This window comes from Sapajus apella, unplaced genomic scaffold (genome assembly GCF_009761245.1).
Source record: "Sapajus apella isolate SASKATOON/1434 unplaced genomic scaffold, GSC_monkey_1.0 scaffold43, whole genome shotgun sequence".
Lineage (NCBI taxonomy): Eukaryota > Metazoa > Chordata > Mammalia > Primates > Cebidae > Sapajus > Sapajus apella.
In genome coordinates, this window is record NW_022436983.1 from 16,226,236 (window position 1) to 16,248,625 (window position 22,390).

The following is a 22,390-nucleotide window of genomic DNA, read 5'->3' on the forward strand; positions in this document are numbered from 1 at the left end:
ATAGGGAATGACTAGAACTACACTGATTGCTCCCCTCGTCCAAGGAGTTGTCGAGTATTCAAACCAGAAACCAGCAAAAACAGAAATAATAGTATTCATTAAAGAAAAAGTCTTGTTTTCACTTATGGTTTATGAGATGGTAGAAAAAGGATTTAGAACCTAGGACTTCACTCACATTTGTACACAGGTTCTACCAGACCCAGCAGAAACAAGTGGTAAAGGAACATGAAGAATGAGGTAGAAAATAATGGGACTGAACTTTTAAAGTATTGAGGCAATAGCAGCAGACGGAACTTTGAGATAACTTTTTACCAATGGTGAAGATGAAGGAGGGTAATATAAAGAACTTCATGGCTGCAGAGGATGAGGAGAATGAAGAGGAACATACCAAAAAACTGCTGGATACCATAGATAATGAGTCTTCAGCACTAACTAGCCCTAACTTTCAAGTAGAATGATCTCCAAAACCCACTTTCCCAGAAGCTGGACCTGAAACATCCTTTAATTTCATTTGCCAAGACTAGAGATTTGCTGAACTGTGTCAACAGTTTGTGTTTGTTTTTTTGAATTAGACATTTGTTTTTAATAAGGATTTGCTGCATTCTACAAAGGCATGGGAGGGACATTACCCAAAAGATAAATGAATGCCACATGACTAGAACTGGGTCTTTTATTATTTATTTTTTTATATAGATTTAGAATTGGGTTTTTTTTTTCTTTTTGAGACAGTATCTCATTCTGTCACCCAGGCTGGAGTGCAGTGGCACGATCTTGGCTCACTACAAACACCACCTCCCAGGTTCAAGCAATTCTCCTGCCTCAGCCTCCCGAGTAGCTGGGATTACAGGCATGCACCACCATGCCCAGCTAATTTTTTTGTATTTTTAGTAGAGATGGGGTTTCACCATGTTGGACAGGCTGATTTCGAACTCCTGACCTCAAGTGATCCACCCGCCTCGGCCTCCCAGAAGGCTGGGATTATAGGCATAGGGCCACCATGCTCTTGAACTTCTGATCTCAGGTGATACACCCAACTCGGCCACCCAGAGTTCTGGGATTACAGGCATAAGCCACTGTGCGCCCGGCCAGAACTGGGTCTTTTAAGCTCCCTTTGCACACTCAGACAGGATGGAAAAGGATAATTAACACCAGTTAATATTAGGTTAGCACTTCACTGATTGAAATTACTATCTAATCAATAATCCCAACTAACCCACTCTTTATCCCTATTTTTTTTTTTTTTGAGACGGAGTTTCACTCTTGTTACCCAGGCTGGAGTGCAATGGCGCGATCTCGGCTCACCGCAACCTCCGCCTCCTGGGTTCAGGCAATTCTCCTGCCTCAGCCTCCTGAGTAGCTGGGATTACAGGCACGCGCCACCATGCCCAGCTAATTTTTTGTATTTTTAGTAGAGACGGGGTTTCACCATGTTGACCAGGATGGTTTCGATCTCTTGACCTCGTGATCCACCCGCCTCGGCCTCCCTAAGTACTAGGATTACAGGCTTGAGCCACCGCGCCCGGCCTTTTTTTTTTTTTTTTTTTTGAGATGGAGTCTTGCTCTTGTCGCCCAAGCTGGAGTGCAGTGGCGCAATCTCGGCTCACTGCAACCTCCGCCTCCCGGGTTCAAGTGATTCTCCTGCCTCAGTCTCCTGAGTAGCTGGGATTACAGGCTCCTGCCACCACACCTGGCTAATTTTTGTATTTTTAGTAGAGATGGGATTTCACTGTGTTGCCTGGGCTGGTCTCAAACTCCCAACCTCAGGTGATCCCCCTGCCTCGGCCTCCCAAAGTGCTGGGATTACAGGTGTGAGCCATCGCATCCAGCCCTTTTTTTTTTTTTTTTGAGACAGAGCTGGAATACAGTAATGCAGTCTCAGCTCACTGCAACCTCCACCTCCTGGGTTCAAGCAATTCTCCTGCCTCAGCCTCCTGAGTAGCTGGGATCACACGTACCTACCACTACACCCAGCTAATTTTATGTTGGCCAGGCTGGTCTCGAACTCCTGACCTCATGATTCATCTGCCTCAGCCTCCCAAAGTGCTGGGATTACGGGCGTGAGCCACCGTGCCCAGCTATAAATGTTTTTTTTTTTTTTTTTTTTTGAGACAGAGTCTTGTTCTGGTACCCAGGCCATAGTGTAGTGGCACAATCTCAGCTCACTGCAACCTCCGCCTCCTGGGTTCAAGCAATTCTCCCGCCTCACCCTTCCAAGTAACTGGGATTACAGGCGCATGCTGCCACACCCTGCTAATTTTTTGTATTTTAGTAGAGACGAGGTTTCACCCCATTGGCCAGACTGGTCTCAAACTCCTGACCTCAGGAAATCCGCCCTCCTCGGCCTCCCAAAGTGCTGGGATTACAGGCGTGAGCCACCATGCCCAGCCTGTATTCTTACAATGTCTAATCCAAGAATAGAGGAGAAAAAATATGGACTCTCTGAAGTAACTAATCTAGAATTCTAACTCTACCGGTTCCCCAAGGATATTTCTTAAAACTCTAGGAGCTTCCATTTCTTGATCTATAAAGTAGAAATAATAACACCTATTTCACGAGGCAGTTGTAAAGATTAAAGTGTTAATACAAGTCAAGTACCTACTACACAGTAGATGCTTAAGAAATGGTAGGTAGGCCGGGCACGGTGGCTCAAGCCTGTAATCCCAGCACTTTGGGAGGCCGAGGCGGGTGGATCACGAGGTCAAGAGATCGAGACCATCCTGGTCAACATGGTGAAACCCCGTCTCTACTAAAAATACAAAAAATCAGCTGGGCATGGTAGTGCACGCCTGTAGTCCCAGTTACTCGGGAGGCTGAGGCAGGAGAATTGCCTGAACCCAGGAGGTGGAGGTTGCAGTGAGCCAAGATCTCGCCATTGCACTCCAGCCTGGGTAACAAGAGCGAAACTCCATCTCAAAAAAAAAAAAAAAAAAAAGAAATGGTAGGCAATGGTTGGGTGTGGTGGCTCATGCCTGTAATCCCAGCACTTAGCGGGGCTGAGGCAGGTGGATCACGAGGTCAGGAGTTTGAGACCAGTCTGGCCAATATGGTGAAACCCTGTCTCTACTGAAAATACAAAAATTAGCTGGGCGTGGTGGCACACACCTGTAGTCCCAGCTACTCAGGAGGCCGAGGGAGGAGAATCGCTTGAACCCGGGAGGTAGAAGTTGCAGTAAGCCAAGATCGCGCCACTGAACTCCAGCTTGGGCAACAAAGCAAGACTCCATCTCAAAAAAAAAAAAAAAAAAAGAAATGGTAGATAATATACTCCACATGTTGCAATGACAGAAATGGAAGACTGTTTTAACTAATATCATTATAAACTAAACTATCCAAGCTGAACCACAATTTACTGGTTACTGTTGTTAATACACACAGGGCAAATTATGTTAAACAAATCATAAAATAATAAATGTTTCCCAAAAGTCCTCTCTACCTAACAGGTAACCTAACTAAGGGTGATAGTATTTATTAGGGTATGATTTTATGATTTCCATAACTAGGAACTTATACAATGTTTCATGGTTTGAAATGTACTGTATTTTTTGCCAAATGAGTATTTCCAAAATAAACTACCTTTTAACTTCCAGCTTAATCCTGGGGTAATTTTAGAAAATTTCAACATCTTGAAAAATAAATGCAATTGATAAAGCATATGGATATAATGCAGTCAGCAGAGAATTTGAGGGTAAAAGAGAAAGGCTATGTCTTACTCCCTTTCCAACTTCAGTTAACTAATATCACAAAAGTTCCTCAATTCTACCAATTTCATAAGCTCAAAAGCTATCTTCAGCCAGGCACAGTGGCTCATACTTGTAATCCAGAACTTCAGGAGGCTGAAGTGGGTGAATCACCTGAGGTCAGGAGTTAGACACCAACCTGGCCAACATGGTGAAACCCCATCTCTACTAAAAATACACAAATTAGCTGGGTGTGGTGGTATGCGCTTGTAATCCCAGCTACTAAGGAGGCTGAAACAGGAGAATTGCTTGAACCTGGGAGGCAGAGGTTGCAGTGAGCCAAGATTGCACCAATACACTCCAGCCTGGGCAACAAAAGCAAAACTTCATCTCATGAAAAAAAAAAAAAAACAGCTATCTTCACTTTTGTTTCTTCTTTCTCTGTATTATTAAGTCCCATCTCTTCCTTCTCCAAAATCTCTCCAGTGTATTCCTTTTTCTTTCCATTCCACTTGCTAAAGTCATGCCTGTACAGTGTTTACAACTGTATTTCTTTAAAAAAAAAAATCCTTACTGGCTTCCTTTCTGATAATCTATATAACCCTTCTTGATTAATGTCATAATTCCAAGTTCATCAAGTCACTGCTTCAATGATTCCCAAATGTTAGCAAGATCAAGTCCAAATTCCTCAGTATGACTGTTAAGACTGTTCATACTCTCAATGAGCATTACTTCACTAATCTTATCTCCTTCCTAGTCCATAATCTAAACTCTATTATTGGATTAGACAAGTATTCACAATCCCCATCAATAATGTAAGCTTTTTCTAATCTCCATCTTTGCCCTTGATTTGCTCTTGCCTAGAAAACCATCCCCTCATCCTTACTTTTCTCAAATACTAAAGAAATTTAAAAAGTAAAAGAAAAAAAAAGAAAACCATCTCTTTCCTTTCTGCCTCTTCAACCTCTATTCATCCACCACTGAAAAACTCTAGTTTGCCGGGCACGGTGGCTCACGCCTGTAATCCCAGCACTTTGGGAGGCCGAGGCGGGTGGATCACAAGGTCAAGAGATCAAGACCATCCTGGTCAACATGGTGAAACCCCGTCTCTACTAAAACTACAAAACATTAGCTGGGCATGGTGGCGCGTGCCTGTAGTCCCAGCTACTCAGGAGGCTGAGGCAGGAGAATTGCCTGAACCCAGGAGGCAGAGGTTGCGGTGAGCCGAGATCGCGCCATTGCACTCCAGCACGGGTAACAAGAGCGAAACTCCGTCTCAAAAAAAAAAAAAAGAAAGAAAAACTCTAGTCTAACTGCCTGCATGAAGCCCTCACAGCCACTTCAGCCTAAACTAATCTCAGTAAACAATAAGCTGTCATTTCAACATACACTATTAGCATAACAGACCTCCTAGCACAGTCATTTTAGTCAATGATATTTTCATCCAAGAATAGTAAATTTTTCATAAGGTTAAATGATTCAACATGAAAAACTCCTTTAATCTGAGATGATGCCCTTCCTCTTACCTGTTTTTTTCTTTTGGTTTTAAGACAGGGTCTCAGCCAGACATGGCACTTTGGGAGTTCAAGAGACCAGCCTGAGTGACATAGTGAGACCTTGTCTCCACTAAAAATAAAAAAAAATAGCCCGGAATGATGGTGTAAAGCTGTAGTCATCCCAGCTACTAGGGAGGCTGAGGTGGATGAATTATTTGAACCTGGGAGGTCGAGGCTGCAGTCCCAACCTGGGCAACAGAGTGAGACTCTATCATACACAGAGACATACACACACAACCCAAATGTTCCTCAATTGGTGAATGAACTATAGTACATCTATACAATGGAATACTATCAGCAATGTAAATGAATGAGCTACTGATATATGCAATAACACGGATTAACCTCAAAGACATGATGCTAAGTGAAATAAGCCAGACTAAAAGGCTACAACTATACAATACCACCTACAGAACATTCTGGAAAAGGCAAAATGATAGGACCAGAAAACAATTCCGTGGTTGCCTGGGGGTAGAGATTGGGGCAGACTACAAAACAGCTGAAAGGACTTCGGGGAGGTGATGGAACTGTGCTAAATCTTGACTGTGGTGGTGACTGTTGGACTGTATACATTTGTCAAAACTCATAGAACTTTGGGAGGCCACGGTGGGAGGATCACTTGAGGCCAGGAGTTCAACACCAGCCTGGCAACATAGGCAGACTCCCATCTCTACAAAAAAAAATTTTTTTTAATTAGCAGGCGTGGTAGTTTGTGCCTGTGGTCCCAGCTATTTGCGGAGGCTGAGGTGGGAGGATTGCTTGAGCCTGGGAGATCAAGGCTGCAGTGAGTCATGATCACATTACTACATTCTAGCCCTAGGGGACAGAGGGAGAACTTATCTTCTTTTTCTTTTCTTTATTTTCCTTTTCTCTCTCTCTCTAAAGTTACCTTATTATTTCTGTATTATTTCTCCCTGCTCCATTAACTGTCTCATTATCCTCCCATTTATTTTTCCAACACATTTCTTTAAGATTCTGGTAGTCACTTTAAAACAGCCCTAGCATCTAGTCTCAAAACAAAATTCTTGATATAATCATAAATCCTCAAATTCCTACAAAAAATATTTTGGCATATGTTGGAAAATGTCTAATTTTATCAAATTACACTAAGAATATAACATATTGCACTCCATTACAGCTGTGGCAGAAAGCATAAAAACTGGTATTCCTGATTTAAACCTACCAGGGACCATTACTTTGTTTACACAGCCTAACTACATTTTAAGTATCTCCATAAGAATCTTCCATATTGAACTAGCTTCTGTATACTTCTGTAGAGTCTTCCATTTAATGAATATTTAAGTCCATCAAGATCTAAAAACGGCATTCTTTTGATCCTAGGAAACCTAAGACAATGTTGACCTCATTTACTTAGAGGGCAGGGCACACAGTTCATAAAATCATGTGTTCTGGTTAAAACAATGTAATGTTCAAGAGTAAGCTCAAAGTCAAATTCTAGCTTGGTAATGATCTTGGGGCAAACTTACCTCACAACTTAGCAATTCAGTTTTTTCCTCTGTGAAATGGGGATAATAATAGTATTAATATCTACCCTAAAGGGTTGCTGAAAGGAAATTAAACACATAAAAAGTACTTAAGTACTCTAGCTGTCACACAGAAGTCAGTGTTTAGTTTCATCATTAGTCCTCAATGACTAAGAATTCTTAGAAAAATTTCAATTATAAAACTTAAATGAGGCTGGGCACGGTGGCTCACACCTGTAATCCCAGCACTTTGGGAGGCCGAGGTAGGCAGATCACCTGAGGTCAGGAGTTCAAGACCAGCCTGGCCAACATGGAGAGACCCCACCTCCTAAAAAAAAAAAACAAAAAACTGTAATCCCAGCTATTCAGGAGGCTAAGATAGGATAATTGTTTGAACCCAGGAGGCCAAGATGACACCACTGCACTTCAGCCTGGACAACAGAGCAAGGTTCCATCTCCAAAAAAAAAAAAAAAAAACTTAAATGGGCCAGATGTGGTGGCTCACATCTATAATCAAAGCACTTTGAAAGGCCAAGGCGGGTGGATTACCTGAGATCAGGAGTTCCAGACAAGCCTAACCAACATGGTGAAACCCTGTCTCTAGTAAAAATACAAAAAATTAGCCAGGTATGGCAGCGGGCGCCTGTAATCCCAGCTACTTGGGAGGCTGAGGCAGGAGAATCGCTTGAACCTGGGAGGCAGAGGTTGCATACAGCCAAGATTGCGCCACTGCACTCCAGCCTGGAAAGCAAGAGCAAAACTCTGTCTCAAAAGAAAAAAAAAAAAAGTAAGCTGCTTATTCACTGGTATTTAGTGATATAAATCACTAAAATGGCCAAAATCAGATAAATATCCCTAGAAAATTGGGAAAACAGCACATTTTTGATAAAGCTGTTCCAGGACTTGCAACAAAAATTAACTTTATTTATCTCAACATTTAACATTTCCTGTTAACTTGAAACTACATGAAAACAGAGATTCATGTTTAGAAACAGGAAAATGTTGTCAGATCAAGTTAAATGACACCATTTTTTTTTTTGAGCTCTTCAGCCTCTGTAGAAAGCCTATAGAAATAAAGCCAGCCGAGCGCGATGGCTCACGCCTGTAATCCCAACATTTTGGGAGGCCGAGGCAGGCAGATCACTTGAGGTCAGGAGTTCGAGACCAGCCTGGCCAACATGGTGAAACCCTGTCTCTACTAAAAATACAAAAATTAGCCAGACATAGTGGCACAAGCCTGTAATCCCAGCTACTCGGGAGGGTGAGGCAGAAGAATCACTTGAACCTGGGAGGCAGAAGTTGCAGTGCCACTGCACTCTTGCCTGGGCAACAGAACAGTTCAAATCTGTTCCTATGCAGAGTTGCCTGTCAGCAGACTAAAAATGAATTTAAAAATAATTTATTAAGGTTATAAATAAAATCACAGTGACATTAATACAAGCTAATGTTTTCATTAAGAGAATTCCAATTTAATTGGAATACGAGTTATGTCCATATCATGATTTGTTTCATAGGGGTTTCAGCACGGAAAACAAGTGCTGTTATTCAATGGCATCATCTTGAGAGGTAAGATCTTCCAAGAATTGGGATGGCTGGACACATCTTCCAATCATGTGGCCAAGACTCAAAACTTTTTTGACATGTCATTTATAGGATTCTCAAAGACAAACCTCATAAACACACAAAATCCTAGTCTTCACCTTTTAGAATTACACTTCATTTGTGACCAAAAACAATGCTGACCACCCACTTCATTCATCAGACTTTCCTATCTCCAAAAGTTAAACAGAAGCACCCATAAAATGAAGACTTAACCAGAATTAATAACGTGCAATATGCTGTAAAGACAAATTCAAAAGAAGTATACCAGATATTTCAGAATTTGGAAATGTCACCAAAATAACTACATAACTTCCAAGGCAGGGAGCAGTAGCTCACACCTGTAATCCCAACACTTTGGAAGGCCAAGGTGTAAGGATCATTTGAGCTCAGGAGTTGTAGAGCAGCCTAGCAACATGCCAAAATCCCATTTCTTTTTTTTTTTTTTTGGGACAGAGTTTCGCTCTTGCTACCCAGGCTGGAGTGCAATGGCGCGATCTCGGCTCACCGCAACCTCCACCTCCTGGGTTCAGGCAATTCTCCTGCCTCAGCCTCCTGGGTAGCTGGGATTACAGGCACGCGCCACCATGCCCAGCTAATTTTTTGTATTTTTAGTAGAGATGGGGTTTCACCATGTTGACCAGGATGGTCTCGATCTCTTGACCTCGTGATCCACCCGCCTCGGCCTCCCAAAGTGCTGGGATTACAGGCTTGAGCCACCGCACCCGGCCCTCCAAAATCCCATTTCTAACAAAAAATATAAGAATTAGCATAGCAGATGTGGTCGTGTGTGCCTGTAGTCCTAGCTACTAGGGAGGCTGAAGTAAGAGTACTGCTTGAGTATGGGAGTTCAAGGCTGCAGTGAGCTGTGATCATGCCACTGCAGTCCATCCTGGGCAACAGAGTGAGACCCTGTCTCAATAAAATAATAATAATAACTTCCCATTTGGAGGGTTCTGATGTTTGTTTTTAAAAAGCGGTCCTAGGACAGGTGCAGTGGTGCCCACCTATAATCCCGTCACTCTGGGAGGCCAAGGGAGGAAGATCGTTTGAGGCCAGGAGTTCAAGATTCGCCTGGGTAACGCATCAAGACCTGTCTTGCCAGGCACAGTGGCTCATACCTATAATCCCAGCACTTTGGGAGGCCAAGGAGGGCAGATCACCTGAGGTCAGGAATTCAAGACCAGCCTGGACAACATGGTGAAACCTCATCTCTACTAAAAATACAAAAATTAGCCCAGCATGGTGGTGGGTACCTATAATCCCATCTACTCAGGAGGCTGAGGCAGGAGAATTGCTTGAACCCGGGAGGCGGAGGTTGCAGTGAACAAAGATCAGGCCCCTGCACTCCAGCCTGAGCGACAAAGGGAGTCTCCATCTAAAAGCACAAACAACCGGAAGTGGTGGCTCATGCCTGTAATCCAAGTACTCTGGAGGCCAAGGCAGGCGGATCACCTGAGGTCGGGAGTTCAAGACCAGCCTGACCAACATGGTGAAACCCCGTCTTTATTATTAAAAAAATAAAAATAAAAACACAAACAAAACTGTCCCTACCAAAAAACAATTTTTTTTAATCAGCCAGGCATGGTGGCATGCACCAGTAGCCCTAGCTACTCAGGAGGCTGAAGCAGGAGGATCGCTTGAGCCCAGGAGTTCAAAGTTGCAATGAACTATTATTAAGCCACTGCACTACAGCCTGGGCAACAGAATGAGAACCTGTCTCTTTTATTTAAAAAAAAAAAAAAGGCCACGCACAGCGGCTCACGCTTGTAATCCCAGCACTTTGGGAGGCCAAGGAGGCCGGATCACAAGGTCAGGAGTTTGAGACCAGCCTGGCCAACATGGTGAAACCCCCGTCTCTACTAAAAACAGGAAAATTAGCTGGCACGTGTCTATAATCCCAGCTACTCAGGAGGCGGAGGCAAGAGAATCGCTTGAACCCAGGAGGCAGAGGTTACACTGAGCTGAGATACCGAGATCGCACCATTGCACTCCAGCCTGGGCAACAGAATAAGACTCTGTCTCAAGAAAAAAAAAAAAAAAGGTAGTCATAATACCTTAATAAAACTACACAGTAACAAAATTGGAAATGTGAAATATACCAGATCTATGTAAAAGCAGTAAAATGATACTGAAAAGTAATGAAAAACAACTGAAATTGCCTAATTTGAACATTGAAACTCACACTTCTATTATTATATCTGCTTCCAGAGTGCCCCTGAAAGCACAGTATTTAATATGGTTATTTATATCCATTCATCTTTTTATACTTGGTTCACCTTGGTTTGAATAAACTGGCATTTTTCAAAATACTTTCCATAGTGTTTGTTTTATGCATTTTTTCTTTTAAAAGATGGGTTGAGGCCGGATGTGGTGGCTCATGCCTGCAATCCCAGCGCTTTAGGAGGCCGAGGTGAGCAGACCATTTGAGGTCAGGAGTTAAAGATCAGCCTGGTCAACATGGTAAAACACTGTCTCTACTAAAAATACAAAAATTCGCCGGGCGTGGTGGTGGGTGCCTGTAATCCCAGCTATTCAGGAGGCTGAGGCAGGAAAATCATTTGAACCTGGGAGGCGGAGGTTGCAGTGAGCTGAAATGACAGAGCAAGACTCCATCTCAAACAAAAAAAAAAAAAGAGAGAGATGGGATAGGGGCAAGAGAGATAATCTCAGTTTAGCTTATCGAATGCTGTACTAATCATTTTAACTACAGTTTACTAGAGACTTCAAAATTTGATTGCTTCCTGCTGAACACTCTAGGGAGAAAGACAAAAAAAAAAAAAAGAAAAAAAACAAAATTTGATTGCTGTTCCCCTCCCAAAGATAAAAATCTAGCACACAGAATTAATTCATGCCAAGATGTCAGTATTGGTATTCTTTAAAAATAATCCCAATCTGGGGCTGGGCATGTTGGCTCACGCCTATAATTCCAGCACTTTGGGAGGCCAAGGCAGGTGGATCACTTAAGGCCAAAAGTTCAAGACCAGACTGGCCAAGATGGTGAAAAAACCCCGTCTCTACTAAAACTACAAAAATTAGCCAAGCATGGTGGCATGCACCTGTAGTCCCAGCTACTTGGGAAGCTGAGGCATGAAAATCACTTAAACCCAGGAGTCGAAGGTTGCAGGAGGCTGAGATCACCCCACTACACTCCAGCCTAGACAACAGCGTAAGAATCTGTCTCCAAAAAAAAAAAAAAATCCCAATCTGATCCTCAACAGCTTTGTGACACTGGACATCTAGCTTCTGTGTGCACCAGTTCCTCATCTGTAAAATGGGGTTAAAATAATAAACTATATAATTACTTCATGGGTGTGGTAAAAAATACATGAGATTATGTGCTTGAACCATGGTAGGTATTCAGTAAATATTTGCTGAGTGAATGAGTAAATAAATTAATGCACATAAAATGCTTAAGACAGTGCTTGCCTCATAGCCAATGGCTAACAATATCAATACCACACCAGGCCAGGTGGCTCATACCTGTAATCCCAACACTTTGAGAAGCCAAGTCAGGAGTCTGAGACCAGCCTGGCCAACATGGTGAAACCCTGTCTCTACTAAAAATACAAAAATTAGCTCGCGCTGTAGTTCCAGCTACTTGGGAGGCTGAGGCAGAAGAACTGCTTGAACCCGAGAGGCAGAGGTTGCAGTGAGCCAAGATCTCACCACCGCACTCCAGCATGGGTGACAGGAGCGAAACTCCATCTCAAAAAAAAAAAAAAAAAAAAAAAAAAAATTACTAATTTACCCGATAATCTTCTGTTATACTTTCAAAATAATCGATGATTTAAAATACACAGTAGTTACCTCCTAAAAAATATTTACACTTACCACTTAATTTGAAATACATACTGAGTTAAATTAACTCAGTTGCTACTAATTTAAATTTGCATTTAAATTGCCTTACAGAACATACATTCCTCTGCCTTTAACACAAGAGGAAGAATAACTACTGAGAGAGCTTACCGACAGATCAGACAAAGCAGCTTTAAGCAGATTTAATTGGCTCAAGATTTTCATTGTTGACATCAAATTAGTCAACAGAATAATTCAAACAGAGTACTACCTAATGTCTCGTTTCTGTTAGTAACTCCAATCTGAGAGCATTAAATAAGCACTGATTAAGCATTGTTTCCAAGAAGGAAAACTGAATAGTTAATTCTACGCCAGTGACAAGATCCAAAGGAGTATGTTCTTTGTGGCATTAGGACTGGACTCCTGTACTTCACACCTTAATAGTCTCTATATCACCTGAAGCAGTTGGCGTACTCCAGGCCTTTAGATTAGAGAAAATACTAAGCAGGATTCTAATAAAAAGAATCCACGTTAATAAGCTTAAGAAATTAAAATTGCTACCTATACATAAATATCATTGATCGACCATCAAAAACTCTGAGGATCTACTATGTGCCAGTGAAAAGAACTGAGGAGGGCATTAGCTAAAACAAACAGCTTCTGATCAAGAAGCTTCCAGTCAAATTAGGTAATTAAGATATTAACGGAAGCTGGTCAAGTTAATCAAAAATATGATGGGTACTGGCATTACAAGCTACAAGATTTCTGAGAAAATAAGAAGCTTTTGCTACAACTAGATAAATTAAGATATGTGATAGGCTCAAGCCTGTAATCCCAGCACTTTGGGAGGCCGAGGCGGGTGGATCACGAGGTCAAGAGATCGAGACCATCCTGATCAACATGGTGAAACCCCGTCTCTACTAAAAATACAAAAAATTAGCTGGGCATGGTGGTGCGTGCCTGTAATCCCAGCTACTCAGGAGGCTGAGGCAGGAGAATTGCCTGAACCCAGGAGGCGGAGGTTGCGGTGAGCCGAGATCGCGCCATTACACTCCAGCCTGGGTAACATGAGTGAAACTCCGTCTCAAAAAAAAAAAAAAAAAAAAAAGATATGTGATAGTGTGACTTTCCATGAACATGAGGTGGTATTGGCAATAAATGCTATCAAATTTTAGAGAAGAGATTAACTGTTGCAAAGTCACCATAAACTTCAAAGAGGGAGAACTGAGCTGAGTCTTGAGAGGTGGAAAAGATTTAAATAGTTAAACTGCATAAGAGAAAACGACAAAAGAATGGGAACAAAGATGCTGAATTGGGAATATGGTCATTAAATATTTATTAAATGCCTACTATACATCAGTCACTGTGTTAGGTACTAGATATACACTGGAGAACAAAACAGATGAGTTCTCTGCTTTTGTGGAATCTAGTGGGGAAGACATAATAATTATGCACACAGATATATCATTATAAACTGTAATAAGAGCTATGAAAAGAGGCAACAGAAGCCAGTTATAGTGAATAATAGGAAAGGAGATGAGAGAAAGTATCCCTATTTATACGTAAGCTCGGGCCTGAAGGCAGCCATGCAAAGAGCAAGGGGAAGTGTTCAAGGAAGACAGAGCTATGCATACAAAGGCCCTGAGGTAGGAAACAGCTTGTTGAATTTAAAAATAAAAAAGGCCAGTGGCTCATGCCTATAATCCCAGCTACGCTGGAGGCCAAAGGACAGCTTGAGACCAGCAGTTTGAGACCAGCCTGAGCAATAGTGTAAGACTCCCACCTCTAAAAACTAAATAAATAAAATAAGAATAAAATTAAATAGCTGGACACGGTGGCTCATGCCTGTCATCTCAGCACTTTGGGAGGCCAAGGCAGGCGGATTACAAGGTCAAGAGATCTGAGACCATCCTGGCCAACATGGTGAAACCCCATCTCAACTAAAAAATACAAAAATTAGCCAGGCATGGTAGAGGGCGCCTGCAGTCCCAGCTACTTGGGAGGCTGAGGCAGGAGAATCACTTGCACCCAGGAGGCAGAGGTTGCAGTGAGCAGAGATCCCACCACTACACTCCAGCAGGTGACAGAGACAGACTCTGTCTCAAAAATAAAATAAAATAAAAATAAATAAGAAGCTAGCATAACAGAAACATGATGGGCAATGAGATTGGCATAAGATGCCAATTGCCTACCCAAAAGGTAGGCAGGGGCTGGGCCATACAGGGCATTATAGGTCAAAATAAAGAGCTGAAATGGCTGGGTGCAATGGCTCATGTCTGTAAACCCAACACTTAGGGAGGTCGAGGTGGGTGGATCATGAGGTTAGGGGTTCAAGACAAGCCTGGCCAAGATAGTGAAACCCTGTCTCTAGTAAAAATACAAAAATTAGGCTGGATGCAGTGGCTCACGCCTGTAATCCCAGCACTTTGGGAGGCCAAGGTGGGCAGATCACAAGGTCAGGAGTTCAAGACCGGCCTAGCCAATATGGTGAAACCCCATCTCTGCTAAAAAATACAAAAATTAGCTGCGCATGGTGGTGAGCACCTATAGTCCCAGCTACTCCACTGCACTCCAGCCTGGGTGACAAAGTGAAACTCTGTTTCAAATACACACACACACATACACACACACACTTGCCAGGTACTGTGCCGGGCGCCCATAATCCCAGCTACTCAGGAGGCTGAAACAGGAGAATCACTTGAACCCGGGAGGCAGAGGTTACAGTGTTTAAAAAAATAAACAGGTATAAAGGGCCACATGCAAATATGGCAGATCTTGAATGAAAGATTACCCTGATCCAGCCTGAGCAACAGAGCCTGAGCAACAGAGTGAGATGTCTCCAAAAAAAAAAAAAAACAACAACAAAAAAAAAAGAGCTGAAGTTTGGATTTTATTCCAAATCCAAAAGAAAACCACTAAAACTTGTTGCACACTCACACTAGTGTTAAATAAAAGGAGCCAGACCAAAAATTATACTATATGATTCAATTTTTACAAAGTACAAAAAAAGAGCAAAATAACATATGCTGTCAAAAGTCAGGATGGTGATTACCCTGGCTGGCAGAGGGAAGACAGAAACTGAAAGGGAACTGGATGGGAGCTTCTAGGTACTTAACAACACTGTTTCTTGATCTAGGTGCTGCTTACATGGGTACATTCAGTTTTCTGGAAAAAATAATTATCAAACTCTACTTTCACATGCACTTTTCTGTATATGCATTTTTTTCTCAAATTCATGTTGAAATCCTACTGTATATGCATTATATACTTCAATAATAAAGTTTTAAACATAATATACATTTTTTAAATATTATTTTGTCCAGACAAAAACAGGAATAGACTGCTCACTTCCACAGCACAAATACTAAAATTGGAACAGTACAAAGATTAGCTTGTACCCTGCACAAGGATGACATGCTAATTCATAAAGCATTCATATTTTTTTAATTTTTTTATAAAAATAAACAGGTATAAAGGGCCACATGCAAATATGGCAGATCTTGAATGAAAGATTACCCTGACAGAAGCTTTCGGATGTGTATAAAATAGGGAGGGCGGGTGCAGTGGCTCATGCCTGTAATTCCAGCACTTTGGGAGGCCGAGGTGGGCAGATCAACAGGTCAAGAGATCGAGACCAGCCTGGCCAACATGATGAAACCCAGTCTCTACTAAAAACACAAAAAATTAGCCAGGCATGGTGGCATGCACTTTTTGTCCCAGCTACTCAGGAGGCTGAGGAAAGAGAATCACTTGAACCCGGGAGGCGGAGGTTGCAGTGAGCAGAGATGGCACCACTGTGCTCCAGCCTGGGCTACAGAGCAAGACTTCATCTCCCAAAAAAAAAAAAAAAAAAATGGGGGCAGGGCGGATAATTCAAATAGCCAGTGATTCAAGTACCATGTTTATAAAGAATAAGGTCAGATGCGGTGGCTCACACCTGTAATCCCAGCACTTTGGGAGGCAGAGGCGGGTGGATCACAAGGTCAAGAGTTTGAGACCAGCCTGGCAACATGGTGAAACCCCATCTCTGCTAAAAGTACAAAAATTAGCTGGGCGTGGTGGCATGTGCCTGTAATCCCAGCTACTCAGGAGGCTGAGGAAAGAGAATCACTTGAACCCACGAGGCAGAGGTTGCAGTAAGCCAAGACTGTGCCATTGCACTCCAGGCTGGGCAACAGGGCAAGACTCTACCTAAAAAAAAAAAAAAGAATAAATGTTGGGGCCAGGTGCCAGGTGCCACTCATGCTTGTAACCTTAATACTCTGGGAGCTCAAGGTGTGAGGACTGCTTGAGCCGAGGAGTTCAAGACCTGTCTCTACAAAAAAAAAAAAGGTTCCTGATTAGCTGGGCATGGTGGTACACACTTGTAGTCCCAGCTAATCAGGAGGCTGAAGAAGAACTCCCTGAGCCCAGGAGTTAGAGGCTGCAGCAAGCCATGATTGCCACTATACTCCAGCCTGGGAGAAAAAGCAAGATCCTGCCTCTCAAAAACAAAAACAAAAAAAAAAAAAAGAAAAGAAAGAAAGATGGCTGGGCAAAGTGGCTCATGCCTATAATCTCTGCACTTTGGGAGCCTGAGGCCAGGAGATCATGAGATCAGGAGTTCCAGACTTGGCTGGCCAGCATAACGAAACCCCACCTCCACTAAAAATATAAAAAATTGACCAGGTGTGGTGGCAGGCACCTGTAATCCCAGCTACTTGGGAGGCTGAGGGAAGAGAATCGCTTGAACACAGGAGGCGGAGGTTGCAGTGAGCCAAGATCGCACCATTGCACTCCAGCCTGGCAACAGAGCAAGACTCCATCTCAAAAAAAAAAAAAAGAAACGCTGGGTCTGGGAAGGAAGTTGTGCAATACTAAAGGATTAACTATAAATTCCTTAGAACATAAGGAAGAATCTCTAGAAATTAAGAAACTAATAGATGAAAAAATAGCAATGCCTAAAAAGGTTAGCAATGCTTGTTACGTTGTGGTTCATGTTTTAATATGGTATTTTCAAGCTCTTCAGAGGTTCCAGGCATTTTCTAAGATAGAGATAGAGACTTGAGCTAAAGCATACTGGGAGAAGTTCAATGATTTCAGAAATTATGAAAAGGGAAAAACAATCTTCCCAGCAAGCTTCAATTGCTACCTAATGTATTCTTCTCTTTGTGGAATATTACTTAAAACAAGTGAGAGATCAACACTAAGGATATTCTGTCATAGGTGGAAAGGGAAGGCCTTCAACCACTTTACAGCATCTCCACCCATAAGTATTATTTGAACAACCATAATTCGTTAAGCACTTTTTAAATACAAACAAAGATGTTTTATTTTTCAGGAGCTACCATTTCAAAAGAAATAAAATAAAAAGTTCAACTCCTTAATAAATATTTGGGTAACTTTTTCCCCAAAATGTATCTTCTGTCCTAAAAGTAACTAAAATCTAGTCCCTCCTGAATTTATTCTTTTCCCTAATCCCAATAAATGTCTCTCTCTCTTATTCTTCCCATTTACCTCACCATTAAATACCTAAGGTTTCCCTATTTCCTCCCACGTTGGCCCACTAACACTCTAATATTCATTCTGATCTCACAGTATTGAATCTGAACACAGAAACCTCATAACATTCTCAGGGATAAATCTGCTACCCAATTCCTATAAAAGATAACACACAGTTTAGAAAAAAACAAACACAGTGGTGGTAATTATACAACTGTACACATTTGCCAAAGCTCGTCAAACTATACACTTAAAATTGGTGAATTTTATTGTACGTAAATTATACCTCACTAAAGCTGATTTTTTTATTTTAAGAATGCATTAAGGCAGTGCATGATGGCTCATTCCTGTGATCCCAACACTTTGGGAGGAGGACACAGGAGGATTCTCTAAACCCAGGAGTTCCAGGAGACCAGCCTGGGGAACATAGGGAGACCTCATCTCTACAAACAGAGAGTTAGCCAGGCATGGTGGCACACACCTGTAGTCCCAGCTTCTCAGAAGGCTGAGGTGGGAAAATCACTTGAGCCCAAGCAGTTGAGGGTGCAGTGAGACTTCTTGACATCACTGCACTCAAACAAAAAAAAAAAAAAAAAAAAGGGAATACATTCATTCATTCATTCATTCATTCATTAAATTTGCCATATATCTATTATATGCATCAAAGTTTATAACACATCTTTCAGTTTGGACTATCGGGGTCCTATCTATAGTGTACTTTACTCATAAATTGACACTGTCCCCAAAAGCTGTATTACATAAAAAATGGTTCTGTTTCTGATAATAAATGTTACCTTAATGATGGCCTCTTTACACTGGAAGGGCCATTAGCTACCCATCAACTTCCACTACATAAATGAAATATATGATTACTTAAATACTCTCCATTTTAATAGAAATGCTTCCATCATAAGAAATAAGTAGGCCAGGCATGGTGGCTCACACCTGTAATCCCAGCACTTTGGGAGGCTGAGGCTGGTGGATCACTTGAGGTCAGGAGTTCAAAACCAGCCTGTCCAACATGGTGAAACCCCATCTCTACTTAAAATGCAAAATTAGCTGGGCATGGTGGTGCATGCCTGTAATCCCAGCTACTCTGGAGGCTGAGGCAGGAGAATCACTTGAACCTGGGAGGCAGAGGTTGTAGTGAGCCAAGATCGGGCCGCTGCACTCCAGCCTGGGAAACAAGAGCAACTCCATCTCAAAAAACAAAAAAGAGAAAGAAGTAAGCACCACTTGGCACTGTGGCTCACGCCTGTAATCCCAGCTCTTAGGGAGGCAGAGGTGGGAGGATAGCCTGAGCTCAGGAGTTCAAGACCTGCCTAGACAATATAGCGAGACCCCTTTCTCCACAAAAAGGAAAAGAAAAAAAGAAAAGAAAAGAAATAAGTAAGCACCTAGTGGCAAACAGTACATATCACTACTACAGCTTTATGTTTGTCTTTTTAGAAGAAAAAAAAAGCACCCTTCAAGTGCTTGCTGACAACACTGCTGAAAGAAAAGGCAATAGTACCGGAGAACAGACTTAACTGACTTATTCTAGGGCCCACAGTGACCCAGTCTGAGTCAAAGGCCAAAGATCTCGTGATTCCCAAGGCACTATGCACAGTGGAGAGACAACCACAGGCCTGAGAAACAGACCTGGGTTTGAATTCCAGCTCCACTTCTTACCAGTGGTGTGTGTGAACTTGGGACAGTCACTTTACTTTCTGACCTTTGGCTTGTTCATCTATAAAACAGGGATGCCAACCGGCAGCAGTGGCTCATGCCTGTAATCCTAACACTTTGGGAGGCCAAGACAGACAGATCACTTCAGGTCAGGAGTTCCAGACCAGCCTAGCCAACATGGTGAAACCCCATCTCCACCAAAAATACAAAAATTAACTGGGCATGATGGCACGCACCTTTAAGCTCAGCTACTCAGGAGGCTGAGGCAGGAGAATCACTTGAACCTGGGAGGCAGAGGTTGCAGTTAGCCGAGATCATGCCACTGCACTCCAGCCTGGGTGACAGAGTAAGACTCTGTCTCAAAAAAAAAAGAAAAAGGGGGATGCCAACTACCACCTCACAAAATTATTGGGAAGACTGTAAGATACCTACCACCTAGCACAATTACTGGGCACAGAATAGGCAACTCAACAACAGTTTTTTTTCTTAGTCTTAAGAAAACACCTCATAATCAAGGAAGGCTAATTAACAATCTGTATTATTAATTACTGGTCAACAATGAACCTGTGTTTGCTGCCTTCTTCATACTCCAACCCATTCCCTTCCCAGCTCACTATTTCCAGAACTTTAGTTACTATGTTTAGAAAAGTGATTTAATTTTAGAAACCTGGAAAATTCTTCTAGGAGTAAATTGAGCAAAACCTTAATCTGCCCCCAGGGGAATTCTGAGCAAAACAATTATTTCTGACAAGATTAGAAATCTTCTACGGCGGTAATTCAATTTAACTACATGAATACTACCAAAGCTGCAAAGTGACAGAAGGCAATCTGGAACATACCTTCCAGATTCCCCAAAAATAAATGTCCTCCTAAAATCCAAACCCCTCCCTAATCTGAGGTAGTCAAATCTTACTATGTGATCTGAATTCTCCCGGCTCTGACAGTAAGCAGTCCAGCTCCTTAGGCCAGAACTGCAGCCGTTTGTAAAAGAAATACCCTGAGCAAACCCCATGCCTCAAAACATCCCCAAAAGGCAGGGAGGTCCAGAGAGTATCTTCTCCTCCAACCACAGATAAGGCACCAGGGGCTCAGCAGCACAATCTTTCCCCCAAGGTCATTCGAGTCAGTGAAGGTGCGACGGCGGAGCTGCAAGCTGCCTCTGGCCTTTTGGAAATCACACTGCAGGGGTTTGGGGGGTGCCTAATCTCTTCCCCTCTCCCACCCGCAAGGGTGAGCACTGGCCTCGGCATTTCCGAAACAAGCCACAACAAGCTCTGCAGTGTTAGGAAAGGGGCTGACGCGATGAAGAAACAGTTGCTCCAAAGCAAGACGGTCTTCCTCGACGAGCAGAGCCTCCTCCAAGGTTATGCACAGAAACCGCAGGGACCTCCGAGAACTCTAAATGGGGCTCCGAAGCCCCCGCGCGGCCTCTCCGGGAAGCCGGCTTCCCTGCAGGCAGGATCCGCAGCCAGAGGCCACCGGCCCCAGAAACCGCACTTCATTCCTGCGCTCCGGGAAGCCATGGCTCCTTCCCCGCCCGGGCCGCGGGGCGGGGGCCGGGGGTGCGCGGGGAGGCGGGCCCCGCGCTGCGGAAAGTTCACCGCGGCGGGCGGGGGCGGCCCCGGCTCCGCTCGCCGGCGTCCCCCTGCAGATTCCACCATTAATTAGTCCTAAGGACTGTCTACTGGCAACTTAAACAAAGCGAATGCCTCGAATTCCTTCCCGGCCCAGCGGTCTGGCTGCGAGACCAGCGGAGCGCCCGGGACCCGGGCCGGCGCGGCCGACAGCTGCTGCGGCGGCGACGGGACCCCTCCCCGCCCGGCCCGCGCCCCGCGCCCGCAGCTGGCCCCGCACGCCGGCCAGACGCGCTCCCAAACCGCCCTCCTCCTCCTCCCGCTGGAGCTCCCGGGCCCTTCCTGTCTGATCACTTCCTTCCTCCGGTGCCCGCCGGGCCCCGCGCAGCCCCCTCCCCGGCCGCCCCCCGCCCCAAGCCGGCCCGCGCCCCGGCCCCCCAACCCCAAACTCGACCCCCGAAACTCTTCACCGCCCCCACGAAAATGTCTCCTCCGCGTCTCTGCCCCAAACATTTCTCCTCAGAGTCTCGCTCCCACGAAGAAGTCTCCTCAGAACCTTCCCTCCCCCTTCCGAGGAAAAAATCTCCTCAGAGTCTCTTCCTCCAACTCCACAAACATGCGCCGGGTCTCGCCCCAAAAGGTCCCCTCCTGAGCCCCTCCTCCAAAATCCACTCCAACTCTCCCCCAACTCCACACCCCCATCCCTCCCGGCTGCGCCCGCGGTTTCCTCTGCCCCGTGGCCCCTGGTGCCCCGACCTCACCGGGGACCGGCCCCCCACCCCCGCCGCACTTCTCTCCCAGCGCCCGGCGCGGCCCCCCGAGCCGCGCTCCCGCCGCCGTCCCGCGGACCCTCACCTCGGCGACCCCGGACCGCGCTCCCGCCCGCCGAGGGGTCCTGCGCTCAGCTCCCAGCGGCCGGCGCCTCCTCCGGCTCCGCGGGACTGACAATGAGGGGCGGGGCCAGATGGTGACGTCAGCGTTCTGGAAGGCGTGGTCTTTGTGATGGGCGGGGTTGGTCTGCAGGCCCCCGCCCCCTCCGTCCTTTTTTTCCTTCCCAGGACTTAGACTCCACCAAGTTTTTATTACCTCCCAAGCTAGGTCCCGTGGTAGGCAGGCGCCCTGGGAAATCGCAATGGAAGACAAGACTTCCCGCTTTCAGGAGGGACACTTTCGGCCCGCGTGGTGGCTCACCTCTGCAATCCCAGAACTTTGGGAGGTTGAGGCGGACGGATCGCTTAAACTCAGAAGTTCGAGACGAACCTGGGCAACATGGGGAAACCATCATTATCATTATAAAAAATACAAAAATTACCCGGGCGTGGTGGCGCGCGCCTGTAGGCTAAAGCGGGAGGATGGCTTGAGCCCAGAGGCTGCAGTGAGCCGTGATCGTGCCACTGCACTCCAGCGTGGGCAACAGGATGAGCCTCTGTCTCAAACGGAAAAAAAAAAAAAATGAGGGCCATTCTCAGTGGGGTTGTGAGGGTTAAATAAGATAATCAATGGAAAGGACTAGGACCTGGTATGGAATATGACTCAACAAATGCTATTTCTAT

The 22,390-nt window shown here is 44.3% G+C and overlaps 1 protein-coding gene and 1 non-coding gene across 3 annotated transcripts in view; one reads left to right on the forward strand and one right to left on the reverse strand.

Annotated features, from left to right (window-relative positions):
• The window catches only part of LUZP1 (leucine zipper protein 1), an 83,229-nt gene extending 61,093 nt beyond the window's left edge, over positions 1–22,136 (reverse strand). The window contains exon 1 of one of the 2 annotated variants that reach the window (XM_032300746.1): positions 21,693–22,136. The gene's annotated coding sequence lies outside the window, so the exon portion shown is untranslated. The remainder of the gene's footprint in view (positions 1–21,692) is intronic. The other variant, XM_032300747.1, reaches the window with a different exon arrangement.
• Positions 15,455–15,558, forward strand: LOC116566704. The gene has a single exon (XR_004275984.1). It is a non-coding gene; the product is annotated as a U6 spliceosomal RNA (small nuclear RNA).
• Positions 22,137–22,390: the final 254 nt, after the last annotated feature.